The sequence below is a fragment of the Ambystoma mexicanum genome, chromosome 2p, assembly GCF_040938575.1.
Source record: "Ambystoma mexicanum isolate Mex_15411 chromosome 2p, UKY_AmexF1_1, whole genome shotgun sequence".
NCBI lineage: Eukaryota > Metazoa > Chordata > Amphibia > Caudata > Ambystomatidae > Ambystoma > Ambystoma mexicanum.
In genome coordinates, this window is record NC_090923.1 from 677,371,297 (window position 1) to 677,395,248 (window position 23,952).

Sequence of the window (23,952 nt, forward strand, 5' to 3'; positions counted from 1 at the left end):
TTACTGCAGCAAGCTTCTATATGTCTCATCTACCTTGCGTTTCTGCACATGTACATCTACTGATTCCCTTCTTATCTTCTCAGTGTGCATGATTTCTTCGTATTTGCATACAGGTTTCTCTTGTTACTTCAGCTACATCTTCATTCTTTAAGTATTTGCATATCGTTTCAGTGCATCCTTGTGTCTTCTCCTCATGACGTCACTTCACTCTAGTCTGATTTTAATTATAGCTCTTCTATGTCCAATGGTGTATGCAGATATCCATCCACCATGACAATGTGAGGGTACATTCAATACGGTTGCCTGAGCGCATAACATCTTTTGTATCTTCAATGCAGTAATGGGATGATACCTGACTTCTTATTAGTCTTCCAGTATGACAGAGGTGAGGGGGCGGGCACTAGAGATGACGTTTACATCTACCTCTCTACACTGCCTATCTATCTAGGCCTTTCAATGGAATCTATGGACAATTTCACTTCTCCAGAGCAAAGCAGCATGACTCATTTCCTCTCTCAAACTCTGGTACCAAATATCTGCCTCTCCGCAGGCTTTCAAATGACTTCTTGTTGAACACAAAATCATCTAAAATCCCTCAGCATCTTCCATAAGAATCATGCCCAACCAAGGTCCACGTTACCTCGCCTCAAGCATTAGGAGCCATATTCCCACCAGGAACTTAAGATCCTTATCTGAGAACATGTTCCGCACCATTGAATTCTGCAGAAACAGACATGGAGGCCGTTGATTCACTACCCTGGTTGTCAAACATTGGAGCAAGCCCCCAAACCTAATTAGAAAATAGACCACCTACTGGTGCTTTGACCACAAACTTAAAGGTCATCTATTGTCTCTGTAACTCTCTTGACCTCCTCTCCAAATCATTGACTCTTTCCCCTATTGCACCTTGTAAATACCTCTTCCCCTTGATTGTACTTCTGCAGAATGATTCTCCTCTCTCCCTGTAGTCAACCGTTACTGTGCTGTGCATCACCTGACCCTGTACCTAACTGTTACATTCTTGCTAGTTCTCATAATCATCTTTGCAATTATATTTTTGTATGTTGGACCTCTTCCATCACCTCCTTGAATGTGCATCACAACTGCGATTCGATGTATGTTTTGCACCCTCCCCCATGTTTTGCAGTGGTTCTACTGCAAACTGGCCCTATACAAAACTTCAATATAAATACAAAAATAAGTATGGGACAGCCCCTTGATTTAAAGGGTTCTTGGCAGTGACACTGCTCCAGTGTGTTCCAGTCACCTGACAATTTTTCTGGCATTAGTTTTGTAAGGCTGTGTCTCATTCTGAAGCCCCTTACTTAAAATCCCCGAGCAAGCACAGATTTGAGACAATTGTAGGAGCTGCTTGTTCCAAGGATGTATGTAGAGGTTACATGGTAAAAAAAACAAAGAGGGCGATTCATGGAATAATTAGCGCGGCGCAAGTGGGCAAAAACGTGCGAATCGCAGTGGAATAGCGAAAATCGTAGTGCAAGTGCGAAAATCGCACGAAAAGCAGCGCACATCGATTCATGGAAGGCCGTGCGCGAGAAAACCATCGGATGTGCGATAAAAAAGTGCGCGGCGCACGTTGGCGCACAGGCCATGTAACTGCGTGCGCCAGGTCACAGCGAAAATCGCACAGGCCACAGCGAAAATCGCACATAGCGCGGCGCACGCAACAAAAGTAGGCGGAACACGGGCGTAACACTCGGAATGGGGAACAACTTGCCAAAACGTGGGCGTCACGGGGGAAGTACAGGGCACAAGTGCGCGGAACGCCCACACGCTCGCCTACAACACGTATTCATGGAATAGAATAGGGCAAAAAAGCGCACGCTCAAACCTGCGCACAGGCACAAACACGACCGCCACAAGAAAGCAGGCGGTAGCGTCTCTGCGGCTGTAAGAAATGTGCGCCAAAAGGTGCGCCAAGAAATAGCACCTATATACTGCCATGATGAATGTCCTATACTGTGGCCCTCCAGGACAAATGACGTGCAAAGGGGTACCCACAAACACGGACACCCGCTGACAAAAAATACGTGTGCGTGTATACCGGGGTGCGCGGGAAGTCTCACACGCGATTTGGCCGGGTACGTGGATTTCAGGGGTGCGCGGGAAGTTCCACACGCGAATGGCCCCGTGCAAGCAGGGTACGTGTATTTCAGGGGTGCGCGGGAAGTTCCACACGCGAATGGCCCCGTGCAAGCAGGGTATGTGTATTTCAGGGGTGCGCGGGAAGTTCCACACGCGATTTCGTCAGGGTACGTGTATTTCAGGGGTGCGCGGGAAGTTCCACACGCGATTTCATCAGGGTACGTGTATTTCAGGGGTGCGCGGGAATTTCCACACGCGATTTCAGCAGGGTATGTGTATTTCAGGGGTGCGTGGGAAGTTCCACACGCGATTTCATCAGGGTACGTGTATTTCAGGGGTGCGCGGGAAGTTCCACACGCGATTGGCCCAGTGCGAGCAGGGTACGTGTATTTCAGGGGTGCGCGGGAATTTCCACACGCGATTTCAGCAGGGTATGTGTATTTCAGGGGTGCGCGGGAAGTTCCACACGCAATTTCATCAGGGTACGTGGATTGCAGGGGTGCGCGGGAAGTTCCACACGCGATTGGCCCAGTGCGAGCAGGGTACGTGTATTTCAGGGGTGCGCAGGAAGTTCCACACGCGATTTCAGCAGGGTATGTGTATTTCAGGGGTTCTGGGGAGTACCACACGCGAATTGGCCGTGTGGGTCCTCCCAGGTGTACGCACCACAACCTCCACGGCCCCTGCAGGCAGCCCACACCATGGGGGACTACCCTGCACCCCTGCTCATGTCCCGCAGGCAGCCCATCCACCATGGGCATGCCCCCCAGCCAACTCACATGTCACCTTGCACTACTGATCAACAATGCATGTCTCCCACCACCCCCACCCCCCAGCCACCAGGGGCACCCAACACCAGGCCCCCACTCATGTCTCCCACCACCCCCACCCCCCAGCAGTGCAGGGGCAGCCTCCACCAGGCCCCCACTCATGTCTCCCACCACCCCCACCCCCCAGCAGTGCAGGAGCAGCCTCCACCAGGCCCCCACTCATGTCTCCCACCACCCCCACCCCCCAGCAGTGCAGGGGCACCCTCCACCAGGCCCCCACTCATGTCTACCCCCCCCCACCCCCCCGCAGTGCAGGGGCAGCCTCCACCAGGCCCCCACTCATGTCTCCCACCACCCCCACCCCCCAGCCACCAGGGGCACCAACACCAGGCCCCCACTCATGTCTCCCACCACCCCCACCCCCCAGCAGTGCAGGGGCAGCCCCCACCAGGCCCCCACTCATGTCTCCCAACACCCCCACCCCCCAGCAGTGCAGGGGCAGCCTCCACCAGGCCCCCACTCATGTCTCCCACCACCCCCACCCCCCAGCAGTGCAGGGGCACCCTCCACCAGGCCCCCACTCATGTCTACCACCCCCCCACCCCCCCGCAGTGCAGGGGCAGCCTCCACCAGGCCCCCACCCATGTCTCCCACCACCCCCACCCCCCAGCAGTGCAGGGGCAGCCTCCACCAGGCCCCCACTCATGTCTCCCACCACCCCCACCCCCCTGCCACCATGGGCAGCCCCCACCAGGCCCCCACTCATGTCTCCCACCACCCCCACCCCCCAGCAGTGCAGGGGCAGCCTCCACCAGGCCCCCACTCATGTCTCCCACCACCCCCACCCCCCTGCCACCATGGGCAGCCCCCACCAGGCCCCCACTCATGTCTCCCACCCCCCCACCCCCCAGCAGTGCAGGGGCAGCCTCCACCAGGCCCCCACTCATGGCCCCTATCACCCCCACCCCCCAGCCACCATGGGCAGCCCCCACCAGGCCCCCACTCATGTCTCCCACCCCCTCCCCACCCCCCAGCAGTGCAGGGGCAGCCTCCACCAGGCCCCCACTCATGTCTCCCATCCCCCCACCCCCCAGCAGTGCAGGGGCAGCCTCCACCAGGCCCCCACCCATGTCTCCCACGACCCCCACCGCCCAGCAGTGCAGGGGCAGCCTCCACCAGGCCCCCACTCATGTCTCCCACCACCCCCACCCCCCAGCAGTGCAGGGGCAGCCTCCACCAGGCCCCCACTCATGTCTCCCACCACCCCCACCCCCCAGCAGTGCAGGGGCAGCCTCCACCAGGCCCCCACTCATGTCTCCCACCACCCCCACCCCCCAGCAGTGCAGGGGCAGCCTCCACCAGGCCCCCACTCATGTTCCCACCACCCCCACCCCCTGCCACCATGGGCAGCCCCCACCAGGCCCTCACTCATGTCTCCCACCACCCCCACCCCCCAGCAGTGCAGGGGCAGCCTCCACCAGGCCCCCACTCATGTCTCCCACCACCCCCACCCCCCAGCAGTGCAGGGGCAGCCTCCACCAGGTCCTCACAATCCCCAATCATGTGCGTAATGGTCAGCCTCCACAGCCAAAAAGCCCTACCAAGTAAACCATTCACCCACATGGAAATGGAAATTACATGTTACACCCCCAATGTTCATGAAGCTAATGAACCCATGTCCGTCACACACAATGGTTGCAATTGAATGGGAAAACACCCAACATGACATGCATGAAACCAATGAGATGATACCACACAGTGAAGTATGAAAACACAATTGTATTGAAAAAAATAAAGAATGCTAAAGAAAGGAAACAAACTACAATGGGAAAGAGAAAAAATAAGCTGCATGTCCGTATGAAAAAAAAAAACTGCAAATCAGAATCCAAAAAAATGTTGTCCAAAGTCAAATGTAAAAAAATCTCTATGCAATAAAGAACTATGTAAAAAACTAACAAGGGTCCATGAGCCCAACTGAACAAAGGAAACCTACTAAAAAACTAAAAATCAACTATATACAAAAAGTGGAGCAGTGTCCGTCGACTCCAAATCATAATAAGAAACAAAGGAAACCTAAAACTAAAGAACTATATACAAAGGCGGCGGGCAAGTCCAGCGGCTCACTCCGTGGTGTCCCGGGCCAGGGCATCATCGAACTCCTGTTCGATGTCCCGGAGGCGGTCCAGTTCCATGGCCCCGAGGGTCCGCAGGGACGACGCCGTGTCCTCCTCCAACCCCCTGCGGATTGCCTCAAGGCACTCGGCCCACCTCAGGGCCCTCCGCATGGAGTTCTCCGCCCTGACCATTGTGAGCCGCGCCTCTTCCACCCGCCGCCGCTCCGCACCTATGGCGTGGCCCAACCGCTGCCACACGGAAGACACTCTCTGTCCTGGGTCCCCCTGCCCTCCGGCCGATGCCTGCCCCTCCGATGTCGAAAGCCCCGAGCCTTCATGTCTCCCACCATGTTGCTGCTGCTGCTCTGCCTCTGCCCGTGCACTGCCTCCTGCTGCCTGCACATCCTCCGCCGGCTGGGGTGCAGTTGTTGATGTGGCCACCCCTGCTGGACCTCCGACTCCCGACTGTGGCAGGGATGCCTCCTCCACCAGCCTGGCCGCACCGTCAGAGGCAGCTCCACAGGGCACCCAGGTGACTGATGGGTGGGAAGATGGCACAGAGGACGACTGGCGCGTAGGGGGTCCAGTTGAGGAGGGGGTCGGAGCAAGCCCCATCAGACGGAGGAATCCGGCCTGGGTGACCTGTCCCAGCAGGCTGACGTGGTCAACGAGCCATTCGAGATGACGTGCAGTCTCTCCATGAAAAGACTGCAGGTCACCTCGCATGGCCCGTTGACGCAACACCACACCAGCCAGGACAGGCTCAACCCGGACCTGGATGGCCACGTCCGCAGGCAGAGGAAGGCCAGTTGACGTCAGCTCATCCCCTGCCTGAAAACGGGTCTGGACGTAGGCATCCCTGCTGGTGCAAGATGATGCAGGGACAGGATTGGGGACAGGATTGCACACAGGCACCTCCGCGGCGGCCTGTGCTGCCTCCTGTCCCTGGTCCTGCACTGCACCACTAGCACCAGTGGGATCCCCACCTCCAGACCCCGTCTCTGGTGCTTGCACGGCCTCCTCCTCCACCAAACCCCCCACCAACCTGGATGACTCCGTGCCATCTTCCCCTGTTGGGCCCTGTGGGGTCCCAGCTGCCCCTTCTGCTGCCGAGGAGTCCAACTCCAACCTCCGCCTCTTGGACCTCCCCCCGGCAGCTGCGGCCTGGGACGCGGCACCGGACTCCTCACTCCCCGACGAGATGACAACACGGGAGGGGAGCTGGGCCTTGCGTCTCCGGCTGGCGGTCGGATCCCTGCCGCTGTGCTCCACAGCACCTTCTCCGCCCTCTTCATCAGTTGACGCTGCAGACAGGGAGAAACAAAACACAGGCATCAGGGCACTGTACAATGGACACATACACACATGACAGTTGCACATGAGTGGCATTGGCAAACCTCAGACATGTCATCACAATCCCCAACACACATGTCATTGCAACTCGCACACATGAGCCATACCACAGCCATATCGCAACTGCCACCACCATCCATACACATACAACAGCATCAGCAGCCAAAGGGGAGCCAGACATCATATGCAACACAGGAAGTGCACCACACATGTACACACCACCACCACACTTGCATGCATGTGTACTCCTCTGCCAAGTGTCGCACTGTTCAGACGGCCATCCATGTCACACCTGCCAATCAGGCTTCCACATACCGCTGTCACATGCATCCTTGTTGCATCACTGTTGCACCCTTGTCAAATACACACACATGCACATGTACACAGTGCTCATGCTTGCAGCCGAAAACAACATACATGCGTGACATCACGGACATGTCTACTTACATACACATTCATACAAACATGTGTGCCCGCACAACTGCATTTGCCATGCAAGCCTACACACACAAGCACCATCCATGTCTCACACATTACAGCCCTCGCATGTGTCAGCCCCACGGCCCTGTACACCCCCACCCATACTCGACCCCATACTTACAGATGTGCAACCTGCACACTACCGAATAATCACCACACGCACTGCTCACAATCAGGATGCATGTACACTCACCGCTCGACTGCAGACGGGTCTGCTTCTCTAGGACCTGGATGTGGAGCGCTGGGGATATGCGTTCCAGGACCCCCATCTGTTCTTCCGACAAGTGGCCCCGGCGCCCCTTGGCATGCGCTGCCTTCAAGAGGCGCCGGGCCTTGTTCAGGGTCCTGGACCTGTAGTCCTCCCAGCGCTTCCTGACATGTTGTAAGTCCCGGACTGCCACCCCCTCCGCGTTGATGGCAGTCACGACGTCAGTCCAGATCCGAGTCCGTCCTTTCTTGTCGGCGCGGGAACTTCCGAAGAGGGCATCATACTGCCCCAGGACTTGCTCCACCAGGACACCAACTTCGGTGGCACTGAAGCTGGTGCCCCTCTGCCTCTCTGGCCGGGGGTTGTCAGTGGTCACAGATGGTGTTTGCCCCGACATGACAACCCCAGAGGCAGGAGTGGGTGGGCAACTGGGTCCTGGGGCTGGGCTGTGGAGCGATGGAATTCCAGTCGGGAGTCTTTGGTTCCAGCAGGGGTGGTCACAGCAACAGCACCCCTGGCTGATGTGCAGGCAGCAAATGGCAGTGCACGTGGGCAGCAGGCAGTCAGGCAGCAGCAGATGGCAGGTGGGAGCGTGCTCGGGGCTCTGGGGGGCAGTAGTTCGGCCTTCGCAGGAGCGTTGTCTTCCGTGTGCTTACGCGTGGCCAGCTTGGTACGGAGTGATTTGGCACGTAAAAATCCTGCACGTCAGCGTGAAAATCGAGGAAAGGCCCTTAGCGCGTAAGCGCGTCAGCACGCATACGCGATTCTATTGGACCAAAGGCCCTCAGCGCGTAAACGCGTCAGCACGCATACGCGATTCTATTGGACCAAAGGCCCTCAGCGCGTAAACGCGTCTGTGACGTGACCCGCACGGGTGTTTCCCACACAGCACTATGAGGACAGAGCACACGTGGAAAGACTGCACGTCAGAGTCTCATCACGTGTAATTGGACAAAAGTGCGCGTACACGCGATTGGCCTATGTACGTGTATATCAGGGGTGCGCGGACACTTACACACGCAAGTACGTCAGCGCACCTGTATCCCGGGGTGCGCGGGAATTTCCACACGCTATTGGACTGGGTACTGGATTTCAGGGGTACGCGGGTCACACGCTCGCCTACAACACGCGCAACGCATTAATTTGCGCGCTAACAAAATAACAAGCTCAGACCCAGGATGAACATACCGTTCCTAGCAGCAGTGGGCATGGCCTACCAAAGGAGGAGGAGGAGGATAGTCAGGGCCAGAATATTCACACCCAGAACCAGCCTTTTCGGGATGCCTGATGACCAGGTGCATGGGAGGTACAGGTTTCCACCACACATCATACTGGACCTGGTGAGTGAGTGGGAGGATGACCTCACATCACTCACCCTGTGCTCCCAAGCACTCAGCCCCCTGGAGAAGCACTTCTTAGCCACTGGATCATTTCAGCGGACAAGTGCCATTGTGGGTGGTGTATCACAGGCCACCCAGTCACGCTGCCTACACCAGGTCTTGAACATCATCACTGCACGCCCATCAGTCCGCAGGCACATATACCTGCCCAGAACACCTGCAGAAAGGCATGCTGCCGCCCTGGATTTTTACGCTGTGGCACGATTCCCCAAAGTGCTAGGTGCCATCGACTGCACCCATGTGGCTCTACGTCCCCCCAGGGCATCTGAGCACATCTATAGGAACCGCAAGCACTGGCATTCCATCAACCTGCAAGTAGTATGTAATGCCAAGGGAATCATCACCTCAGTATATGCAAACTATCCCGGGTCAACCCACGACAGCTTCATTTACCGAATGTCCACCCTAAGCCGGGACCTAGAAGCTGGGCGGCATGGCGATACATGGCTGCTTGGTGAGTATGAATGCCACTGCACATGCATGCATGTCAGATACTGAGCAAGGTCACAACCCCACCAATGATACCAATCACCACCTCCACAGGGGACAGTGCCTACCCTCTCAGCCCCTACATGATGACGCCAATTCGGAACCCCACCACGCCACCCCAGGTAAGATATAACACAGCCCACATCACAACCCGGGGCATAGTGGAGCGCACATTCGGAGTGCTAAAGTCACGCTTTCGCTCCCTTGACCGTTCTGGCGGGCAGCTGTTGTACGCTCCCCCAGTAGTGTGCAGGATCATAGTGGCAGCATGTGTCCTGCACAACGTTGCAACACGCCGGGGCCTGGCCGTGGACATGGTGGTGCCCCCACATCCCCAACCACATGCACAGCCGCTGCGCATGGGAGGGGAAAGGGCACGGGGGGAGGCAGCCCGTACACAGCTAGTGGCTAATTACTTCACATAGAAATCACACCCCTGTGGCGTGCACACTGCCCTGGCACATTCCATCTGACAATCAATGATGACTCAACCTGACACTGATCCTGAATGTCTGGAGAATGAACCGTGAAAACCATATCAGCCTGAGATTGTTCACCTGGAAGTGTCACAATGTGTGCATCCCTACCCACACAGACACCACGAATGCAGTTTTGTGAAGTAACACATTCAAGCAGCTAAAATGAATACCCACTTGCAAAATGCAACAAGAGGACAGTGCCATGTCAGCCAACCCATCCCCAGCACCGCCACACCACACACCGTGCCATGTCATGCTATTTGCAGGTAAACAAAGTAATCCCCACAACATGACACTAGTGTCACAATGTACAGTGTCCCTAATTGAAACTTGCAACACCTGAAATGCTCACAGTAATGCAGGACCAACAACAAACTTGAGCAGGTACTACCATTAACATGACATCACAAATGTTATATATCAGTAGTCTCACCACCTGGAAATGCCTGCACTCCCACCACTACCAACCGTGCAGTGTTGGCGCCATGTAGAGTTGTAGGTGCACTGCTGCCAACATGGACCCCATCTCCAGACTAGAGGGCCTTGTGTAGACATGAGGAAGGGACCTGCAAATTGGGAGGTAGACACAGATGATGAGTTACACATCAATGCAACATGCAGTGTACAACACAACAGCAATATGCACTAGGAATGTATACACAGTATTGACTACAGACTGCCCACACAGCTCATGGGAGTCCAACGTCACTGTGTAATTCACTGTCACTTGGGCACACCCTTTGCAAGCCCATGGAAACGGGAAGCAGGAGGGGTGTGTGTGACTCAAACCCAAGCATCTGAACCAAATACATGACAAGCCTGCATGTGCCCAGCCACAATGCTGCGTATGCCCACAGGAACCACGGAAGCCAACAAATTGTCCCCAAAAAATTGGGAAAAAATAATTAAAAATAAAAATAAAAATAAAAATAAAGAAAAATCTAAAATGGCCATTGATGGGCCCGGGGGGGTTGGGGAGGCCACCCAGGAGGTCCGAGGACAATATGCACACCAGAACCCACCTGTGTGGGTCCTGGGAAAAAAAAACACCTCCATGGGCTCATGGCCCACACGGCTACCCTATTGTGGGGGTATCACTGCTGTCGCTATAATCACCCTGTGCAGCTGCATCCGGAGGTGGTTGCACTATGGGAGGCAGCCCACGCAAGGCCCTAGTCTGCTCCTCCATGGCTGCAAGCATGCGGGTGTGGTAGGTCTGGTTCTGGAGGATGAGTGTGCGGAGGTCCCCATGCAACAACTCACGGGATGCCCGGACCTCCGCCCTCGTTGCCTGCATCTCAGCTGAGAGCGTACGGGTGAGACGCTCCAGCTGCTGTTCTGTCCTTTGGTGTGTTGAAGCCTCAAGCTCAACAAGAGTCGTCCTGAGGTGAAGGAGCTCCTGCCTCAGGGCTTCCCTGTGGGCCTGGGACTCAATGGAGATGGCCTCCTGCAGAGTCGCCAGTGCCGCCCGCATGTCCCTGTTGGATGCCAACATGTCCTCCCTGTGTGACTGGCAGATGGAGTCGTTTGCCTGCTCTAGTCGCTCCATCAGCCTTTCAGGGGGGACAATGGAAGTGGCCACCCTATCTATGGCCTGAGCCATCATCTCGGATGATGCTGCCTGTTGTGTTGCCATACCGTAAATGGATTGCTCCCATGCGGTATTGCCAGGTGGCGTACGGCCACCACGTCGGCGGGCACCACACCTGTCTGGGGCAAGGCGAACTGCGCCTTGCTGTGCCGGCACTGCCTGAGGTTGCAGGACTGCATTCCCCCTCTGATCTGCTGGCCCAGGAACAGGATCAGATGTCGCGGAGTGTGACCCTGCATCCGTAACCACCAAAGGCGTAGCTGCCAACACTGACATCCCCATTGAGGGTTCTGACCCTGGTGCAGGTGGGTGGGACAGAACAGAATCCCTCCCTGGAACACTCACCTGCGACGGCACGTAGGTCTCATCCGAATCAACACCTGAGTACAGCTCGGGGGAGGTGCAGCCAGAGACACCCCTTGAGAGCACGACCTGCAGCACTTGTGGGTTCTCACCCACCACCACACCACGTCCCTCACTGGTGGTTGGTCGGCCCTCGGACCCCTCCTGGGTCTGCACCATCTCCACAACCCCAGCAGTATCAGGTGCGTCTTCCCCTGCAAAGACATAAAAACAAAGAAATGGAAACAGGCATTAGCACCATGGCACACAATGAGGGCTGAGAAGCAAGAGAACCAGTACTTGATTGACACATGTCCCACATGACTAAAACCCTCCCATGCATGCACCCTCACTGCATATGAAGGGCAGGCAAATGGCACACACTGATGACACCAAGATGGAAGATGAACACATTTTCTGCATGCTGCCTGGCAGTGGCATCACACATTGGCCTGTGATTGCCAGGTGAAACACACATGCCATCACACAGATGGCATGTACCATTGCTATTGAGTGAAGATGGAGAGGAGGGCAGCACCTATTCATTCAGTCCAGTTCCCGCATGTAATAGCTTTTCTAATTCTAACAGGTCAGATTTTTCACCTGGAGCTGCCAGTCTGAAATGGTCCAATTGCACAGGGACATGTGTGAACAAATGATATCCAGGTAACAAAGTCACTCCACTTTACCATAGCCATGTCAGACATGGGACTAGTGGACTGCGACATGCCTAGTAAAGGTGGTGGAATGCAAACAATCTGACTGAATGAACAGTGAAGAATAAGCAACAATGTTGTGGCAAGGTGACACTTCAAGGGCAACTGGCGTGCAGTTGGGCTAGATGTCTACTGTTGGCAGAAGGGATACTGCTATGGCCAAATGCAGTTGTGCAGGATGTATTGCATGAAGCACATGGCTGACCCATACGACTCAGGCGCACACACTCTCACCTGGCACACAAACAGAAGCCCTCACACACACACCATGCACATGGATGACACACACATGCATGTGCACTCACCGGACAATGCCTCGTAATCAGCCAGATCTCCCACGCCTTGGATCTGTTCCTCCGTGACATAGGTCCCAGCGACTGACTCATGTGGAGTGAGTTCCATGTCTACTACTGGAGACCCACCTCCAGTCACTAGAGTTGCGGCATGACTTGAGGCCAGCTTACTCTTTGCCCTGCGGTTTAGGTAATTCCAGCGCTTATAGAAATCATTGGCTGTGCGCCTCACGATTCCAAGGGCACTTACGATGTCCGCATCGGTCTGCCAGTGTGCCTGGCGTTGTGCAGGTGTGGTCTTGGATCCTGCAACAATGACCATCTCGCTGTCATGTGCGGACACATACTCGACAAGTGCATTCAGTTCGTCATCCGTGAAGCTGGGCTTCCTGGACGGGCCGGACTGTGTAGCCGTGTCTGGGGCATCAGCCTGTGCCGGACGAGCACTCTTCCTCTTCCGCTTGGAAGGTGGTCGTGATCCTGAGTGTCCTGCGCCGCTCTGGACACTAGGGGCAGGAGCCCTGGTGGACTCTGTATCAGGAGTGTGGGATTGCACACTCAGCATGGGAGTTGGTGCAGGCATTGGCTCTAGTGTGATGGTGTCAGGGGGAATGTCAGCAGCATGGACTAGGACCGACACTGTCCTGGCTGGGTGTGTGAGGGCTGGGGTGGATGGAGCCGCAGCTGCCCCTGCAGCCTCTCCGCCCTGCCTACTTGGTGCAGCAGATGACCTTGCTGCCCCAGATGCACGTGGCATGGTGACATCAACGTGCACCAACACACGTGTCATAGGCCTGCTGACCTGGAAGTCAGCCATGGAGTCAGCCAGGTCTGGTGCCACAATGGGCTGGTCCAACAAGGGCTGAGCATGGATGGTGTCAGCCACATCAGCCTCAACGGGAGGGGGGGGATTATGGGTGCCCTTGACTGGTCCTCCACACATGGGGGGACAGGCTCACCCTGCAAGTAACGACCACGTCCCCTACCGGATCCACCACGGCCACCACTTGTGGCTCTTCCACCTTTGCCACCCTTACGGAATCCTCGCCTCCCAGCCATGGCACTGATGTAGATGTGCGTATGGGAGTGGCTGTAAACTATTGTCCTGGGCAATTGGGGGTCAAAGGGGTTGGGTACCAGATGGTAATTGTACCCGAGTGCTCTTGCAAGGCTGATTGTAACCCCTGGGGAAAGATGACGGGTCACGCTACGCACAGGAGCCCCAAAAAAGGGAGATGACGTGCACGCAACCCCTCCTAGACCACGTGTGCAGAAAGAAAAACCTGCACTACGCTGTGGCACCCAGTAACACAAGAATGAACGTATGCGTGTCACACGCAGCCTAGAATGACCTCTGAAGGGGTAGGCTACACACGGGGCAAGCACAGATGTTAGATACGACTCACCGTCTGCCAGGTAAAAGAGCGTGAAAAAGGAGCGCGTTTGGTTGGCAACACCCCCACCAAAAGAAGATTTGTACGCTGTCTGAGGAGACAGGACAACAGTAGAAGGGAACACTGTTTGAGGGAACAGGCCCCGGTAAACCAGTAAAAGAGAAAAAAGGGAAAAAGCTGTCAGAGGTAACAGGGAATACGAACTTGAAACGCCGTGAAGTAAATCGCGTGTGAAACGACAAGAAGTACAGAATTCACCCACTCGCTCTCCACGAAAAGCACGTACAAGGAAATGGTGTTCTACACGTACCTATTATACAGGCCCACACGTCCAGCGTCACTTACGCGGCGTGTACGCGCTAGGGCCATTTCCACCAATTACACGCTTTGTCACTTCTGCGTGTAGGGCCATTTCCACCAATTACACGCGATGAGACTCTGACGTGCTGTCCAATTACACGCGATGAGACTCTGACGTGCTGTCCAATTACACGCGATGACACTCTGACGTGCAGTCTTTCCACGTGTGCTCTGTCATCACGTGCTGTGTGGGAAACACCCGTGCGGGTCACGTCACAGACGCGTTTACGCGCTGAGGGCCTTTGGTCCAATAGAATCGCGTATGCGTGCTGAAGCGTTTACGCACTGAGGGCCTTTGGTCCAATAGAATCGCGTATGCGTGCTGACGCGCTTACGCGCTAAGGGCCTTTCCTCGATTTTCACGCTGACGTGCAGGATTTTCACGTGCCAAATCACTCCGTACCAAGCTGGCCACGCGTAAGCACACGGAAGACCACGCTCCTGCCCAGAAGGCCGAACTACTGCCCCCCAGAGCCCCGAGCACGCTCCCACCTGCCATCTGCTGCTGCCTGACTGCCTGCTGCCCACGTGCACTGCCATTTGCTGCCTGCACATCAGCCAGGGGTGCTGTTGCTGTGACCACCCCTGCTGGAACCAAAGACTCCCGACTGAAATTCCATCACTCCACAGCCCAGCCCCAGGACCCAGTTGCCCACCCACTCCTGCCTCTGGGGTTGTCATGTCGGGGCAAACACCATCTGTGACCACTGACAACCCCCGGCCAGAGAGGCAGAGGGGCACCAGCTTCAGTGCCACCGAAGTTGGTGTCCTGGTGGAGCAAGTCCTGGGGCAGTATGATGCCCTCTTCGGAAGTTCCCGCGCCGACAAGGAAGGACGGACTCGGATCTGGACTGACTTCGTGACTGCCATCAACGCGGAGGGGGTGGCAGTCCGGGACTTACAACATGTCAGGAAGCGCTGGGAGGACTACAGGTCCAGGACCCTGAACAAGGCCCGGCGCCTCTTGAAGGCAGCGGATGCCAAGGGGCGCCGGGGCCACTTGTCGGAAGAACAGATGGGGGTCCTGGAACGCATATCCCCAGCGCTCCACGTCCAGGTCCTAGAGAAGCAGACCCGTCTGGAGTCGAGCGGTGAGTGTACATGCATCCTGATTGTGAGCAGTGCGTGTGGTGATTATTCGGTAGTGTGCAGGTTGCACATCTGTTAGTATGGGGTCGAGTATGGGTGGGGGTGTACAGGGCCGTGGGGCTGACACATGCGAGGGCTGTAATGTGTGAGACATGGATGGTGCTTGTGTAGGCTTGCATGGCAAATGCAGTTGTGCGGGCACACATGTTTGTATGAATGTGTATGTAAGTAGACATGTCCGTGATGTCACGCATGTATGTTGTTTTCGGCTGCATGCATGAGCACTGTGTACATGTGCATGTGTGTGTATTTGACAAGGGTGCAACAGTGATGCAACATGGATGCATGTGACAGCGGTATGTGGAAGCCTGATTGGCAGGTGTGACATGGATGGCCGTCTGAACAGTGCGACACTTGGCAGAGGAGTACACATGCATGCAAGTGTGGTGGTGTGTGTACATGTGTGGTGCACTTCCTGTGTTGCATGTGATGTCTGGCTCCCCTTTGGCTGCTGATGCTGTTGTATGTGTATGGATGGTGGTGGCAGTTGCGATATGGCTGTGGTATGGCTCATGTGTGCGAGTTGCAATGACATGTGTGTTGGGGATTGTGATGACATGTCTGAGTTTGCCAATGCCACTCATGTGCAACTGTCATGTGTGTATGTGTCCATTGTACAGTGCCCTGATGCCTGTGTTTTGTTTCTCCCTGTCTGCAGCGTCAACTGATGAAGAGGGCGGAGAAGGTGCTGTGGAGCACAGCGGCGGGGATCCGACCGCCAGCCGGAGACGCAAGGCCCAGCTCCCCTCCCGTGTTGTCATCTCGTCGGGGAGTGAGGAGTCCGGTGCCGCGTCCCAGGCCGCAGCTGCCGGGGGGAGGTCCAAGAGGCGGAGGTTGGAGTTGGACTCCTCGGCAGCAGAAGGGGCAGCTGGGACCCCACAGGGCCCAACAGGGGAAGATGGCACGGAGTCATCCAGGTTGGTGGGGGGTTTGGTGGAGGAGGAGGCCATGCAAGCACCAGAGACGGGGTCTGGAGGTGGGGATCCCACTGGTGCTAGTGGTGCAGTGCAGGACCAGGGACAGGAGGCAGCACAGGCCGCCGCGGAGGTGCCTGTGTGCAATCCTGTCCCCGATCCTGTCCCTGCATCATCTTGCACCAGCAGGGATGCCTACGTCCAGACCCGTTTTCAGGCAGGGGATGAGCTGACGTCAACTGGCCTTCCTCCGCCTGCGGACGTGGCCATCCAGGTCCGGGTTGAGCCTGTCCTGGCTGGTGTGGCGTTGCGTCAACGGGCCATGCGAGGTGACCTGCAGTCTTTTCATGGAGAGACTGCACGTCATCTCGAATGGCTCGTTGACCACGTCAGCCTGCTGGGACAGGTCACAAAGGCCGGATTCCTCCGTCTGATGGGGCTTGCTCCGACCCCCTCCTCAACTGGACCCCCTACGCGCCAGTCGTCCTCTGTGCCATCTTCCCACCCATCAGTCACCTGGGTGCCCTGTGGAGCTGCCTCTGACGGTGCGGCCAGGCTGGTGGAGGAGGCATCCCTGCCACAGTCGGGAGTCGGAGGTCCAGCAGGGGTGGCCACATCAACAACTGCACCCCAGCCGGCGGAGGATGTGCAGGCAGCAGGAGGCAGTGCACGGGCAGAGGCAGAGCAACAGCAGCAACATGGTGGGAGACATGAAGGCTCGGGGCTTTCGACATCGGAGGGGCAGGCATCGGCCGGAGGGCAGGGGGACCCAGGACAGAGAGTGTCTTCCGTGTGGCAGCGGTTGGGCCACGCCATAGGTGCGGAGCGGCGGCGGGCGGAAGAGGCGCGGCTCACAATGGTCAGGGCGGAGAACTCCATGCGGAGGGCCCTGAGGCGGGCCGAGTGCCTCGAGGCAATCCGCAGGGGGTTGGAGGAGGACACGGCGTCGTCCCTGCGGACCCTCAGGGCCATGGAACTGGACCGCCTCCGGGACATCGAACAGGAGTTCGATGATGCCCTGGCCCGGGACACCACGGAGTGAGCCGCTGGACTTGCCCGCCGCCTTTGTATATAGTTCTTTAGTTTTAGGTTTCCTTTGTTTCTTATTATGATTTGGAGTCGACGGACACTGCTCCACTTTTTGTATATAGTTGATTTTTAGTTAGGTTTTTTAGTAGGTTTCCTTTGTTCAGTTGGGCTCATGGACCCTTGTTAGTTTTTTACATAGTTCTTTATTGCATAGGGATTTTTTTACATTTGACTTTGGACAACATTTTTTTGGATTCTGATTTGCAGTTTTTTTTTTCATACGGACATGCAGCTTATTTTTTCTCTTTCCCATTGTAGTTTGTTTCCTTTCTTTAGCATTCTTTATTTTTTTCAATACAATTGTGTTTTCATACTTCACTGTGTGGTATCATCTCATTGGTTTCATGCATGTCATGTTGGGTGTTTTCCCATTCAATTGCAACCATTGTGTGTGACGGACATGGGTTCATTAGCTTCATGAACATTGGGGGTGTAACATGTAATTTCCATTTCCATGTGGGTGAATGGTTTACTTGGTAGGGCTTTTTGGCTGTGGAGGCTGACCATTACGCACATGATTGGGGATTGTGAGGACCTGGTGGAGGCTGCCCCTGCACTGCTGGGGGGTGGGGGTGGTGGGAGACATGAGTGGGGGCCTGGTGGAGGCTGCCCCTGCACTTCTGGGGGGGTGGGGGTGGTGGGAGACATGAGTGGGTGCCTGGTGGAGGCTGCCCCTGCACTGCTGGGGGGTGGGGGTGGTGGGAGACATGAGTGGGGGCCTGGTGGAGGCTGCCCCTGCACTGCTGGGGGGTGGGGGTGGTGGGAGACATGAGTGGGGGCCTGGTGGGTGCTGCCCATGGTGGCAGGGGGTGGGGGTGGTGGGAGACATGAGTGGGGGCCTGGTGGAGGCTGCCCCTGCACTGCTGGGGGGTGGGGGTGGTGGGAGACATGAGTGGGGGCCTGGTGGAGGCTGCCCCTGCACTGCTGGGGGGTGGGGGTGGTGGGAGACATGAGTGGGGGCCTGGTGGGTGCTGCCCATGGTGGCAGGGGGGTGGGGGTGGTGGGAGACATGAGTGGGGGCCTGGTGGAGGCTGCCCCTGGTGGCTGGGGGGTGGGGGTGGTGGGAGACATGAGTGGGGGCCTGGTGGAGGCTGCCCCTGCACTGCTGGGGGGTGGGGGTGGTGGGAGACATGAGTGGGGGCCTGGTGGAGGCTGCCCATGGTGGCAGGGGGGTGTGGGTGGTGGGAGACATGAGTGGGGGCCTGGTGGAGGCTGCCCCTGCACTGCTGGGGGGTGGGGGTGGTGGGAGACATGAGTGGGGGCCTGGTGGAGGCTGCCCCTGGTGGCTGGGGGGTGGGGGTGGTGGGAGACATGAGTGGGGGCCTGGTGGGGGCTGCCCATGGTGGCTGGGGGGTGGGGGTGGTGGGAGACATGAGTGGGGGCCTGGAGGAGGCTGCCCATGGCGGCTGGGGGGTGGGGGTTGTGGGAGACATGAGTGGGGGCCTGGTGGGCGCTGGCCATGGTGGCTGGGGGGTGGGGGTGGTGGGAGACATGAGTGGGGGCCTGGTGGAGGGTGCCCCTGCACTGCTGGGGGGTGGGGGTGGTGGGAGACATGAGTGGGGGCCTGGTGGGTGCTGCCCATGGTGGCAGGGGGGTGGGGGTGGTGGGAGACATGAGTGGGGGCCTGGTGGAGGCTGCCCCTAGTGGCTGGGGGGTGGGGGTGGTGGGAGACATGAGTGGGGGCCTGGTGGAGGCTGCCCCTGCACTGCTGGGGGATGGGGGTGGTGGTAGACATGAGTGGGGGCCTGGTGGAGGCTGCCCCTGCACTGCTGGGGGGTGGGGGTGGTGGTAGACATGAGTGGGGGCCTGGTGGAGGCTGCCCCTGCACTGCTGGGGGGTGGGGGTGGTGGGAGACATGAGTGGGGGCCTGGTGGAGGCTGCCCATGGTGGCAGGGGGGTGGGGGTGGTGGGAGACATGAGTGGGGGCCTGGTGGAGGCTGCCCCTGGTGGCTGGGGGGTGGGGGTGGTGGGAGACATGAGTGGGGGCCTGGTGGGGGCTGTCCATGGTGGCTGGGGGGTGGGGGTGGTGGGAGACATGAGTGGGGGCCTGGTGGAGGCTGCCCATGCTGGCTGGGGGGTGGGGGTGGTGGGAGACATGAGTGGGGGCCTGGTGGGTGCTGCCCATGGTGGCTGGGAGGTGGGGGTGGTGGGAGACATGAGTGGGGGCCTGGTGGAGGGTGCCCCTGCACTGCTGGGGGGTGGGGGTGGTGGGAGACATGAGTGGGGGCCTGGTGGGTGCTGCCCATGGTGGCAGGGGGGTGGGGGTGGTGGGAGACATGAGTGGGGGCCTGGTGGAGGCTGCCCCTGGTGGCTGGGGGGTGGGGGTGGTGGGAGACATGAGTGGGGGCCTGGTGGAGGCTGCCCCTGCACTGCTGGGGGGTGGGGGTGGTGGTAGACATGAGTGGGGGCCTGGTGGAGGCTGCCCCTGCACTGCTGGGGGGTGGGGGTGGTGGTAGACATGAGTGGGGGCCTGGTGGAGGCTGCCCCTGCACTGCTGGGGGGTGGGGGTGGTGGGAGACATGAGTGGGGGCCTGGTGGGGGCTGCCCATGGTGGCTGGGGGGTGGGGGTGGTGGGAGACATGAGTGGGGGCCTGGTGGAGGCTGCCCATGGTGGCTGGGGGGTGGGGGTGGTGGGAGACATGAGTGGGGGCCTGGTGGGTGCTGCCCATGGTGGCTGGGGGGTGGGGGTGGTGGGAGACATGAGTGGGGGCCTGGTGGAGGGTGCCCCTGCACTGCTGGGGGGTGGGGGTGGTGGGAGACATGAGTGGGGGCCTGGTGGGTGCTGCCCATGGTGGCAGGGGGGTGGGGGTGGTGGGAGACATGAGTGGGGGCCTGGTGGAGGCTGCCCCTGCACTGCTGGGGGGTGGGGGTGGTGGTAGACATGAGTGGGAGCCTGGTGGAGGGTGCGCCTGCACTGCTGGGGGGTGGGGTTGGTGGGAGACATGAGTGGGGGCCTGGTGGGGGCTGCCCATGGTGGCTGGGGGGTGGGGGTGGTGGGAGACATGAGTGGGGGCCTGGTGGGGGCTGCCCATGGTGGCTGGGGGCTGGGGGTCGTGGGAGACATGAGTGGGGGCCTGGTGGAGGCTGCCCATGGTGGCTGGGGGGTGGGGGTGGTGGGAGACATGAGTGGGGGCCTGGTGGGTGCTGCCCATAGTGGCAGGGGGGTGGGGGGTGGTGGGAGACATGAGTGGGGGCCTGGTGGAGGCTGCCCCTGCACTGCTGGGGGGTGGGGGTGGTGGTAGACATGAGTGGGGGCCTGGTGGAGGGTGCCCCTGCACTGCTGGGGGGTGGGGGTGGTGGGAGACATGAGTGGGGGCTTGGTGGGGGCTGCCCATGGTGGCTGGGGGGTGGGGGTGGTGGGAGACATGAGTGGGGGCCTGGTGGAGGCTGCCCCTGCACTGCTGGGGGGTGGGGGTGGTGGGAGACATGAGTGGGGGCCTGGTGGGGGCTGCCCATGGTGGCAGGGGGGTGGGGGTGGTGGGAGACATGAGTGGGGGCCTGGTGGGTGCTGCCCATGGTGGCAGGGGGGTGGGGGTGGTGGGAGACATGAGTGGGGGCCTGGTGGAGGCTGCCCCTGCACTGCTGGGGGGTGGGGGTGGTGGGAGACATGGGTGGGGGCCTGGTGGGGGCTGCCCATGGTGGCTGGGGGGTGGGGGTGGTGGGAGACATGAGTGGGGGCCTGGTGGGGGCTGCCCATGGTGGCAGGGGGGTGGGGGTGGTGGGAGACATGAGTGGGGGCCTGGTGGGGGCTGCCCATGGTGGCAGGGGGGTGGGGGTGGTGGGAGACATGAGTGGGGGCCTGGTGGAGGGTGCCCCTGGTGGCTGGGGGGTGGGGGGGGTGGGAGACATGAGTGGGGGCCTGGTGGGGGCTGCCCATGGTGGCTGGGGGTGGAGGTGGTGGGAGACATGAGTGGGGGCCTGGTGGAGGCTGCCTCTGCACTGCTGGGGGGTGGGGGTGGTGGGAGACATGAGTGGGGGCCTGGTGGGTGCTGCCCATGGTGGCAGGGGGGTGGGGGTGGTGGGAGACATGAGTGGGGGCCTGGTGGAGGCTGCCCCTGCACTGCTGGGGGGTGGGGGTGGTGGGAGACATGAGTGGGGGCCTGGTGGAGGCTGCCCCTGCACTGCTGGGGGGTGGGGGTGGAGGGAGACATGAGTGGGGGCCTGGTGGAGGGTGCCCCACAATGCTGGGGGGTGGGGGTGCAGGGGTACATGAGTTGGACATGGGTGGGAGCCTGCTGGCAGGTGCCCCACGGTGCAGGGGGGTGGGGGTGGTGGGAAACATGAGTTGGACATGAGTGGGGGCCTGCTGGCAGGTGCCCCACAATGCTGGGGGGTGGGGGTGCAGGGGTACATGAGTTGGACATGGGTGGGGGCCTGCTGGCAGGTGCCCCACGGTGCAGGGGGGTGGGGGTGGTGGGAAACATGAGTTGGACATGAGTGGGGGCCTGCTGGCAGGTGCCTCACAGTGCTGGGGGGTGGGGGTGGTGGGAGACATGCATTGTTGATCAGTAGTGCAAGGTGACATGTGGGTTGGCTGGGGGGCATGCCCATGGTGGATGGGCTGCCTGCGGGACATGAGCAGGGGTGCAGGGTAGTCCCCCGTGGTGTGGGCTGCCTGCAGGGGCCGTGGAGGTTGTGGAGCGTACACCTGGGAGGACCCACACGGCCAATTCACGTGTAGTACTCCCCAGAACCCCTGTAATACACATTCTCTGCTGAAATCGCGTGTGCAACTTCCCGCGCACCCCTGAAATACACGTACCCTGCTCGCACTGGGACAATCGCGTGTGGAACTTCCCGCGCACCCCTGAAATACACGTACCCTGCTCGCACTGGGACAATCGCGTGTGGAACTTCATGCGCACCCCTGAAATACACGTACCCTGCTCGCACCGGGACAATCGCGTGTGGAACTTCCCGCGCACCCCTGAAATACACGTACCCTGCTCGCACTGGGACAATCGCGTGTGGAACTTCCCGCGCACCCCTGAAATACACGTACCCTGCTCGCACTGGGACAATCGCGTGTGGAACTTCCTGCGCACCCCTGAAATACACGTACCCTGCTCGCACTGGGACAATCGCGTGTGGAACTTCCCGCGCACCCCTGAAATACACGTACCCTGCTCGCACTGGGACAATCGCGTGTGGAACTTCCCGCGCACCCCTGAAATACACGTACCCTGCTGAAATCGCGTGTGGAACTTCCCGCGCACCCCTGAAATACACGTACCCTGCTGAAATCGCGTGTGGAACTTCCCGCGCACCCCTGAAATACACGTACCCTGCTGGAATCGCGTGTGGAACTTCCCGCGCACCCCTGAAATACACGTACCCTTCTTGCACGGGGCCAGTCGCGTGTAGAACTTCCCGCGCACCCCTGCAATACACGTTCCCCGCTTGGCGTTTGCTGTTTGCCAGCCCGCTGAACTGGTCCAGGGTTACATACTTGCCAACCCTACCGATTTAGGCGGTAGGATAACGCTTTTTAAGCAGTCCTACCGCCTACCGACTTCTGTGGCTGCACTACGGCCTTTTCAGGCCTCTGTCTGAGGCCCCAGAGCACTGGGGGCGTGACGGCCCCATTTCAGATTTTGATTGATGACAGAGGCGCTGGCGTGCGCCCGCGCACGCCAGCGCCTCTGTCATCAATCAAAATCTGAGATGGGCGGCCGTCACGTGACTCCGGCTCTGCCCTGCTGCGCACCAAGCAAGGCTTGGTTGTGTGTCAATATGTCTGCATTAGTGGCAGTGCCTGCAGCGCCGTCAGTGCCATCCTTCGGGCAGTGCTGGTCACAGTGCCTATTCTCACTTTGCTGAGAACCAACGCAGCCTCTTGTTCGTCGTATGTCCACCCTCTATCTAAACGAAACGGCGCTGCTTACGGAGTCTCAGCTGGCTGAAACGAATACGGCCTGGAGAAGGAGGCGTGTGAAAGGTATTTATTTTTCAAAAGAAAAAAGTCATGGCATTAAAGACATAAGGAGCTTAGAAACCCATACTGCAACACTAGCAATGCTCCTGGCAGTTAGTTTGCGGCACGCCTACTATTTCATTGTGTAATGGGGAGACTCAACTATGTAGACTAGTGTAAAGGAATGTGTTCCGACGTTGTTCAGAGTTCAACCTGCACTATAGTCTATAGGACTAAATATGTACTGCAGGAGCTGCCACTTCAGAGTAGTCGCAAACGTTGCCTACCAGCTCTGTGTGGATTATCTTCTGTGAAGTTAGGTAATTGAATTTGGTGATAACTTACCATTCACAATTATACATTTTAAACATTTGAGACTCTTCCATGTAGTGCTGTTTGATGGGTTGTGCATTTTGGGACACTCCACTGGTGCGAACAATGTATGTTTTGTAATTTTCTGTGATGTCAGTGTTATGCTATGTATTATTTTTGAAACTTGAAAAATCCTACATCTTTTTGGTCACATAATGTTGGCAAGTATGGGGTTAGCGCAGCCCTTTGAGATGATTTAGCGATTTTGATGGCTTTTCCTTGCGCAAGGGCGTTCTTGGGGGCGTTACTGGCGCTGCTGCAGGGTCGCTGCGATTCTCTGCGCCACGGCTGGTTTGGAAGCCTGAAATCCATGAATACGCTGTGCGCGGAAATCGGTTTTAGCGCACGTGCCTGGCGCAGTCAATCGCACGCGGACACTCTGCGCCAGCCGCTTGCGACACTTTTCTGCGAAATTCTAT